Raw genomic sequence first — 9,895 nt, 5'->3', positions numbered from 1 at the left:
AGGGTACCTCATCTGCGGCCGGCAAACTCTCAGACGAGGCAGAAGGCTTGAGATTGTGCAGTGACAAGTGATACCACCATGCCGTCGTGTTAGTGAAGAGAGCTCACAGGAGCTGTGTCCTTCCAAAGCCTTCCTCACTCTCCGCAACGCCAGCACCCAGCACCGTACAGTGGGAACTGCACTTTAGCGGGGTCTTTGGGTCGTGCCTATTGCTCTTTGCCCTTGACTTCATCCCGGACTTATGGCCAAATCCCACAGGGTTCCCATTTGCCGTGACAGTGAATTGTCCTTGTCGCTTGTGGCTCTCCTGAGTAACACAGTAAAGCCCCAAGACGAATTCCAGAGGCATAACAAACCCATCGGGGAAGTGAGCGTGGGAGGTGGGTACAGCCAGAATCTTGCCCGCAGACTTCCTTCTCGCCGAGAGATTTGCTTCTCCTCCTTGCTTTTTCCAGGGTCCGTGACACATCTTAGATTTACGGCCCCCCTGGCTTTGCCAGGGGAGTGCTGAGTCCTTCCCGTTAGCATGATGTTTGAGCTATGGCAAGCAGATGCCCGAGCGAATGGTGACTCGTTCCATCTGCCAACGCTCTTCTCCACCACCCCGTGCCCCCTTTGATTCCTGAAGGCACTTTCATTTCTACAGGGCCTTCTGTCTTCCATCTGCGTGTCTGTAGCTGCCCTGAATCCAAGGCCGACCCAAATCCCCTTCAAGAGGGCCGGTCTCGGGACTGACTTGGAAAGGCCCTGCGTGTGGACGCCGTCCAGCCCCGCGATCTTTCTGAATTAGCCCGCTGTTCAGAGTTTGAGTCAAAGCAGAGGTTACATCGGATGGGAGAAAAAAGGCAGAGCAGCTGAGCATGTGGGGACTTGTCCAGTTGCAAGTGACAGGAACTCACCTCTCTCCTGAGAGAAAAGGCAACCTGGGGACAGGGAGCTGAGGCCTGGATGGGGTGGGGCGGGAGTGGTGGGGAGAAAATGCAGACACCTGTAACTGAACAACAATTAAGTAACGTTATTGTAATAAAGTAATGAAACCAGTAAGTAAGTAAATAAATAAACCAATAAATGAAAGAAATGTGTGTGTGCCTGGGTCTCCAGGACGGCCAGTAAATATTTCAGTGCTGGTACATTTTTCATAATTAATGACAATATTCATGGGCAGAGAGTGAGGTTGCTCTGAGAAGTTGGCCTAATATTTAATGAGGGCAGGGGGAGAGAGAGAGAGAGAGAGAGAGAGAGAGAGAGAGAGAGAGAGAGACTACTTTCCCAGGAAATCGAGAGTCCTTAATAGCTAGAGAAACCAAAATGAAATAATTTGTGGCTTATATATATATTTAAATAATTTTAGAGAGAAAGGGGAAGGGAAGACAGAGAGAGAAAGACGAATCTGTGGTTGGACTTAATGATGCCTCATTGGTTAATTCTTACATGTGCCCCGCCCAGGATTTGAACCCACAGCCTCGGCGTAAGGGGACGATGCTGTACCCCACTGAGGCAGGCCACACCCACGTCTCACAGGTGCAAACATCAGTCAGCTAGGTGGGCGTCACCGTCAAACGGAGCCTCCCGGGACCCACACGGGACCAGATTCAACACCAGGGGCCTGATAGCGACCCTGCCTGCCGAGGACCTTTTCAGAAACGGGTCTTTACTAAATATAGAAAGGCATGAATGGACGGAGTAAAACTAACACGTAGCCACACTGAATAATCAAATTGCTCTCTGTGCAGAATTCGTGGCCAAGTTGACCGTCTTTGGGATGCTGTGGCGGAGACTGAGAGCCGGATCTCACAAGGAGACGTGGTTCGTAAGCATTTCCCGAGGTCTTGCGTCCGACATTTTAGCAGGAAACACAGTGAAAATGGCACTTGTGCCCAATAAATCTAACAAAAACAACACTTGCTTGACAAGACCTGTGGCCACCTTGGGCTGCTTATAAATACAAGACAGTGTCGGGCAGGAGAGTTTGGAAGAATCTAAACACACACACACACACACACACACACACGCAGAATTTGGGTGAGAAGGGAGAGAAGGTGAACTCCGCCAAGTTACATGTTTCTCCTGCTTCTTTTCAAACCCTGCGCATGCGTTCTTTGTCTTCTGGGTGCAGCCCTGGGCCACACGGGGACAATGATTTCTCTGGAAACCAAAGGACCCACTTTGGTGAGGGGGTGACTTTCGGGAAAGGGAACCAGGAAGCCTCAAGAAGGAGTCTTTCGGAGGGGATGGTGCGTTCATAAGCTCTCCCGTATATTCTAGTATAAATGCCCTCGCCTGTTTTTTCCAATCTCATCTGTCTCCTGTGAGCGAATTCTAGTATTGAATTCTGGGACTTGCATGTGCTGGTTGAAGAAAGTTCCTTATTGCCTTTTTTTTTTTAAAGTGGACTCTCTGTATTTGGTGTAGCAAACAGTTGTAGAGAATATTTATGCAGAGTCCTGGGAACGGGCAAGGTCAGGCTGGTCCATCACCTCTTCAGGGAAGTCTTCAAACCCCAGAGATTGGTTAGTTTACAAACTGATTGTATTTTGTTTTTTGTTTTTTTTTGTAATGAGACACATCCTAATTGTGTTTAGGAACTGATTACTGTGTGCTCATTCATTTAATTTGTACGGCCCTCGTCGAATTTTTATGATGCTGTTTTCTCATGGTTTGACACATACAATATGCTCGAAGTATTTATTACATTAGTGTGTGAAGGATATTATGTATATAATGAGCAGTGTGCTAAGCAGACTGGCTCTCGAAACTTCTTCCCCCTCTTTCTCTCTCTCTCTCTCCTGGTGTGTTCACCAGCCCAAGTCAAGTCTCCTTCCATCACTAATCACCCCCCTTTACCCTCCTCTACCTCCCCCACCCCCTTTCCCTCAGTCAATTACCACACTGCTGTCTGTGTCTTTGAGTTTGTTATTTTTCTTTTCTTTCCTGAATCCTTCACTTTTTCCATCCAGCCCTCCAGCCCCCTCCCCTCTGATAGCTGCCGGTCTGTTCTCTGTGTCTGTGAGTCTGTCTCTATTTTATTTGTTAGTTTACACTGTTCATTAGATTCCACATGCGAGTGAGATCGTGGGGTACATGTTTTTCTCTGCCTGGCTTATCTCACTTAGCGTAACGTTCTCTGGGTCGGTCCCTCCATGCTGTCACAAAGGGTAAGATCTCCTTCTTTTTTAGGCATGGGTAATCTTCAGCTCTGCAAACGTCCACAGCTTTTTTATCCACTCGTTCACTGACGGCATCCACTGGGCTGCCCCCGAATCTTGGCAATTATAAATAATGCTGCAGTGAACATAGGGGTGCTTATGTTCTTTCCAATGAGTGTCTGGGGTTTCTTCGTTCATATTTCCAGAAGTGGAATCGCTGGCTCGTAAGGCAGGCCCATTTTTAATTTTTCGAGGAAACTTCATTCTATTGTCCGTCTGGGTTTCTCTCCTGGAAGAATCATACCCATTCCCAGCTGTTGATCGGAAGCCTGTAGTCGGTAGAATAAAATAAGAAAAATAAATAAATAAGAGATGCAACTGGAGAAGAGGAAAAAAGCTATAGTTTTTCTCCTTTTGTAAAGCTATACTTATTCACTCATTATGATGAATGAAAAATGGTATCAATATAAAAAAACTCCATGAAAAGAATTAGCAACAGGTGCAGTGAAGACAAGATCTGATCATTTCTGACCGGTACACAAACTTGTGAATACAGGACACTCAGGTCGTCACAGGGGAAGACACACGCTAGTATGAGACAGAAATGCTGCAAAACTAACTCATGTATTTTTATAAATTCCTGTCTTTTTATTTTTTATGTGTTTCTGTGTGTACCGACATTTATTTATTTGTTTGTTTGTTTGCTTTTTCATTGGCTTTACTGGGATGACACTGGTTAAGAAAATGATAGGGGTTTCCTGTGCAGAATTGACATCTCCACGACTTGTTGATGTAAGAATACATGTGGTAACAGGGAAAATGTTAACGCACTCATGCTCTCGGAGTGAGACGTGTTGTAAAATCTCCTTCAATGGGCCAGAGTAGAAACCTCGTGCATTTTTGATGTAAGTGGAACATTGGATATTCATGACAAAAATACTTTAAGACAGGATATTAGAGTTCAATATTCAGGGCAAAGAAAGTTAAGTCTTCACCTTACACCCTACGCTGAAGCTCAAATGTTGCACATTTTAATATTTAAAAATAAAAAATATTACAAAGCGTACAGAGGAATATCTAATCTCAGAATGAACACGTCTTTCTCAATGGGAGAAAAGGCGATAAAAAGGAAAGAGAGAGACATACAGCTAGCAAAAATGGAAAGACTTTTGTACTTCCAAAAAAGGCAGCCGTGCAAACAAACTTGGAGGAAAATGATGACTGCGAATAAAAAGGCGTTTGCTACATTTAGGGCAAGGATTCGTGCCCTGTCGTGCATTTCGTTGCTGTATTTGCAACATGTGAATGTGTTATTATGTAAACTCTTCTTGTTACTCAGAAAGCAAATTCTAAACAGCCCCACAGAAATGTGGGGACAAGTTCTAAACGAAATTCTTTCACGAAAGGGCCAAAAATATGTATGCAGTTTGGCTACTAACTGAACAACGGAGGCAGAAAGAACATGAAGTTCACAAATTAGGAGTTTTTGCAACGGTAGCAATTCTTGGGCATAAACTGTGGAGAAACAGGGCTCTCACAGGCCAGGCCCGTCTGTGGCGCCAGAAATTGGATGCTCTTTCTGAAGAACACTTTCCAAATGCTTGGCAAAACCCTTCAGCACGTCCACACCCTTCGCCGCGGCAATTCAGAATCTCAGAATATCCGAGATTTATGGGAGGTTCTTTGCAGAGAGAGTCAAAAAGTGTGAAAAAATATCGTGATGCCAACGTGCAGAGAATCAAACATTTTACAGCGTGGCGTCCACATAATAAGGGGAAAGCCCCGCCCCCAAAGGGCATTATGCAAATCATGTATTGTTATGCAACCACATGCAAATTGGACGTTGGCATATGCAAATTACATCGTTCTATAGAACATAAATAAGCATTGAAGCACGTGGTTTGGTTAATAAACTGAACTGAACCGCAACATATTGTACAAGTTTGTAGAAACACCCAAATCTGACAATTCTAGAGCGCTTTTCTCGGAGTAATGGGCTTGAAAATACTTTCCATCTATTTGCATTGTTTCCCTAGACTTCCACATTTTGTTCTTTGTAACTGTCACGCTAAGAGATAAAGGTTGTTACAAAAACAGCCTGGCACAAGGTTTCCGGGTGACAACATTAACAACTTGGTCTTGGTCTCCTGAGTACTTGCTGATCCACTTTTCCTGGGGGAAACTCCTTCTGCCCCCCCACCAGCCCCCCCACCTCCCCGAGGCAGGGTGACCTCACAGTGCACTTCTCCGGTTTCTGCTGAAATCCTGTCAAAAAAGATTCTTTCCCCCTTTCTCCCCATTGTGAAATGCACTCGGTGCAGGCTTCTCTGTAGGGGAAAAAAAAAATCTCAGCGGTTTTATTATTCATGTAAACCCTGGCTTGAGAAAAGTCTCTTTTTGCAGAATCAACAGTAAGGAAATGAAGCCCCAGTGAATCCCAGATCCTCCCCGAATTTGTTTTGAATCTGCTCTTTCAACTGTTTATTTAACACAGCTCCGTCTCCTAGCATCGTCCGGAAAGAGAAGTGGGAAGAAACCTTTCCCACATAATCTATTTTAATAATCATTCGCAGCCAGCGCCTCAGGAAGGCTCCCAATTCCAACGTCTCATCCGAGCCCAGAAAACGTATCGTTCAATTGTTCTGGTGTATTTTACACAAGCTTACACGGTACAAAATAAGAGCTAGCACGGCATGAGCTGTCACGCATGGAATCTTTTAGGTCTTCTGTGTTTTCTGTTTTTGTTCCATTTAATATGTTCGAATTTATGGATTTTTTTATTTTGTTCATTGCAGTGGACATTCAGTGTTACTTTGTATCAGTTTCTGGTCTGCAACATCGTGGTTACAAAATCATATCCTATACAAAGGGCTGTCCTGATATTCCAAGTATCCACCTGGGACGAATCCATAGTTACTACAATATTATTGACGAAATTCCCTGGGCTGGACTTCACACCCCTGCGGCTATTCTGTAACCATCAGTCTGTCCTTCTCCATCCCTCCATTTTTTTCACCCAGCCCCCCACCCCTTTCCCCTCTGTCAACCATCAGTCTGCTCTCTGTGTCTGTGAGTCTGTTTTTGTTTTGTTTGTTCATTCATATCGTTTATTAGATTCCACACATACGTGGAATCAGAGGGAATTGGTCTCTCTCTGACTGGCTCGTCTCACTGAGCAGAACGCCCCGCAGGTCCACCCGTGCTGTTGCAAATGGTAAGACTTCATCCTTTTCCCTCAGTCATATTCCCGGTATAAACGCACCAGTTTTTCTCCACCCGCTTGTCTCCTGATGGGCACTCGGGCTGCTTCCGTATCTTGGCGATTGTTAATTCTGTGTTGACAGGCGTGAGTGAAAACCAGGCTCACTTTTTATTTTCAAAAGCAGTATGTTGACACTTCCTTTTGAACAACAGAAAGTAGAATTGCGTATTTCCTAATAACCCGTTGCTGCTCCCAAACCGGCTTCTGACTTTCTCAAACTTAAGACATACTTTGCTGTTTCTGTCTCTTAGGTAATAAACAGGGTGTGAGAGTCTGAACATCTTTGCCGGAGCATTTACAAATATTTTTAACCTGTGCCACGTTCTGGAATCCAGTGAAAGCATTGGCTCGGACTGCAGGTGATGTCTCTCTGCCAGTCACAATTCAGAGAGCTGGGGTGGCAATGGCATCCCATCAGCTCCCGTTAACTCGACCGATGATAAAGAAGGAATACTCTGATTACAGTCCGGAGGTGTGTTTTACACGGCGGTCAAAAATTACAGCTCACCCACGAATTGGAGCGGCACTACCTTTCCATGAAGACGACGATGCCGATAAACGAGAACTAATAACTGCTTTTTGACATTTCCATGGGACGCTCTTCACAGGGACCCTCTCCTTCAAATATCAATGTTTTTACGGTTTAGTGTCTTACATGGGACTTTGCTGTGGATAAAATAAATGACGTAATGTCACATGTGGGATTGAGCCGTGAGTGTTATAAATCTCAGATTGCAACAATAAGCATCGTGAAGTAGTTAGCGTTACTTTCAAGAGCAGAAGGGGTTTGGGGGGGCTACGGTGGCTGTTGGAGGAAAGATGAGAGGTGATGGAGACCCAAGGGATAGGTGGCAGCTCATGACAGGTGTCTCCTCATCGCTTCATTCAGCAGGGGAGCGGAGAAGAGCCATAAAAGGCATTTCTCCTTCTTCATCACCAGTCTGGAAAGAGCACTCCTCCCTGGTAAGAATTAGTCACATGGCCCTACCTGACAGCAAGGGAGCCTGGGAAATGTAGTTTCTGCCGGGGAAGCTCCGCACCACCAACAAGCTTCAAGATAGCAGGGATGGATGCCTGAGGCTTGGAGAGAGGGGACCACCTCCGCCGGGGGCAGCTATTTACCTCCTTCTTCTGGTCTTTCATCACCTGCACCTCACCTCTCGGCTTCTCACCAGGCGTCAGAGAAGTTCACACCGCGTTTCTCCAGGCCCTGGGTTCCCCCAACGCCTGTACATCAGCCTCTTCCCTTCACGTGATGAACGAGGGCCGTAGAGAGTTTTCGAAAACGAAGATGGGTGTTTCTCTCTTGGACGATGCAGGCTACCTCACTAGGGGTGGAGCAAAATGGCAGCATTTTTTTAAAAAAAAGGAGTTTTGGCCTTTGTTCCACCGTCTGTGTGCTCTCTCAGGAGTTTCTCAATAATTCTGTGGAGCATCATCGGACGCCTCCACCAGTGGAAGCTCGTGTAGGTGATACGCAGGTACCCACACGGGTTAAGGCTCAGGACCTGAATTCAAGTCCAGGTCTCGTATGCAAATCCTCGTCTCCCCTGCCACGTTCTAAGCAGCCTCCTGGTGGAGCAGAATCTAGCAGCACCAGCCCCGGACAGGCTGTGTGGCTTTGAACAAGCAACGCACAGATAGGCGGATACTGCAGGGTCATCACTAGGGCCTTTGCAGGTGGGATGAGGGGAGGATCTCAGAGGAGGTCGTCCTGGGTCAGGGGGGCCCTGCGTCCAATGACAGTGTCCTGAGAAGAGACAGAAGAGGAGACGCAGACCCAGAGGAGAAGCCACGTGGAGACGGAGGCAGAGACAGGAAGGATGCGGTCACCAGCCTAGGGACGCCTGGGGCCCCCGGAGCTGGAAGAGGCAGTAATGACCCTCCCTGGAGCCTGTGGAGGGAGCGCAGCCTTGGGACCCCTGGGTCTCAGACGTCCAGTCTCCAGGACGGGGCAGGGTGGATTCCTGTGGTTCTAAAATGCTCACTGTGTGGCCACTTGTCATGGCAGTCCCGGGAAATAAGCACACCTAGACAAGAGGAATTTTTAATCTCCCCAAGTGATGACAACATGACGCCAAGAATGAGCCCCACTGCCTCCCCGTTGTGTGGGAAACACGGTCAAAATAAAAAAAGTCTTCACCAGGAAGAAGGCTAGTGAGCCAGGTGCTGCGGATGGTGTTCCAATGACTCGGAGCTCTCCCCGCTGCCCCTCCTACTCCAAGAACCTCAGGTCCCGCTGCCGGCCGCGAACTCACCCCACTGCTCGTGGCCAGGCTGGTCTTACAGCATAAAACACTTGGGAAAAGCTCCCCTGGGGGCTGAGCATCTTGCAGGTTCAATGCAGGAGGAGGGTGGAGACATGGGCACCGCAGGCGGAATCCCGCCCCCTCTCATCTGCAGGTGCTGTGCTCGGGAGGACAGACTGGGCGGTGCAGGCACAGACCTGGTTTCAGTTTTCTTTTGCGGGGCAGGGGCCTGGGAGCAGCCAAAGAGTGACAGCTGATGGCTAGCTTAAGATTCTGGAGGTTTACGAGCATGCCCACCAGATGTTGAGCGGGCCGTTGAGGAGGAGAGTCTCTCCAGCGAGCGTGGTGTTGCAGAGCATAACAGAGCCGTGTCTGATTCTAATTAATGATGTCACATCACACAGCTCTTTATTGTGGGTTTACAGGCTCAGACGTCCCTTCCTGGAACTCGGCCACAAAGTGCGTAAGGATCTCCCGTCACGACTCTCTCTGCTGGCAAATTTTAATAAGGAGTATTTGTGTTAGCTTTTCAGGGCTGCTAGAACGAACTGCCCCCAACCGGGGACTTAAACCACAGGCATTCACCCTCCCCCCATCCTGGAGAGCAGGCGCCTGAGGTCCAGGTGTCCCAGGGCCTCGCTCCCTCCATGCTGCCCTAGCAGGAAAGTCTATTATTTATCTATCTATCTATCATGTATCCTTTCAATCCATCCATCCATCCATCCATCCATCCATCCATCCATCCATCCATCCATCTATAAATCCTTCCTCCTTCCCTTCCCTCCTTCTTTCCTTCCATCCATCCATCAGCTAACGCAGGGCTTCTTCGCTAGGAGTAATTCTACCTCCCGCCACCAAAGGGGACCTATGACAAAATCTGCGTCCACTTTTGGTTGTCACACCCGGAACGCGGGGTGCTGTGGGCAGCGAGCAGGCAGACCCCAAGCATGCCGCCCCGCGCCCTGCCGTGCCCGGGGCAGCGCTCACCACAGAGCACCGTCCCCTGCTAACGTCCCTGGTGCAGATGCCGGGACACCGGCACTGGCTGCAATGCAAGCTCGAGGAGCGTGCATTGTTCTAGCAGGATGTCCCCTCCACACCTGCGTGTCCCCAGGCCTGTCCTGGTACCAGCTCACAGTGAGGGCTGTGCAGGTACACTTGAGCCAACAAGTGCGTTCCGGAGTGACAGAGCCGCGGAGGCCCCCCCAGAGCTGCGAAGAGCTAAATGCCGTTTTGTT

The sequence above is a fragment of the Desmodus rotundus genome, chromosome X, assembly GCF_022682495.2.
Source record: "Desmodus rotundus isolate HL8 chromosome X, HLdesRot8A.1, whole genome shotgun sequence".
In the NCBI taxonomy this organism is placed as follows: domain Eukaryota; kingdom Metazoa; phylum Chordata; class Mammalia; order Chiroptera; family Phyllostomidae; genus Desmodus; species Desmodus rotundus.
Note: the sequence above shows the minus strand (reverse complement) of the source record.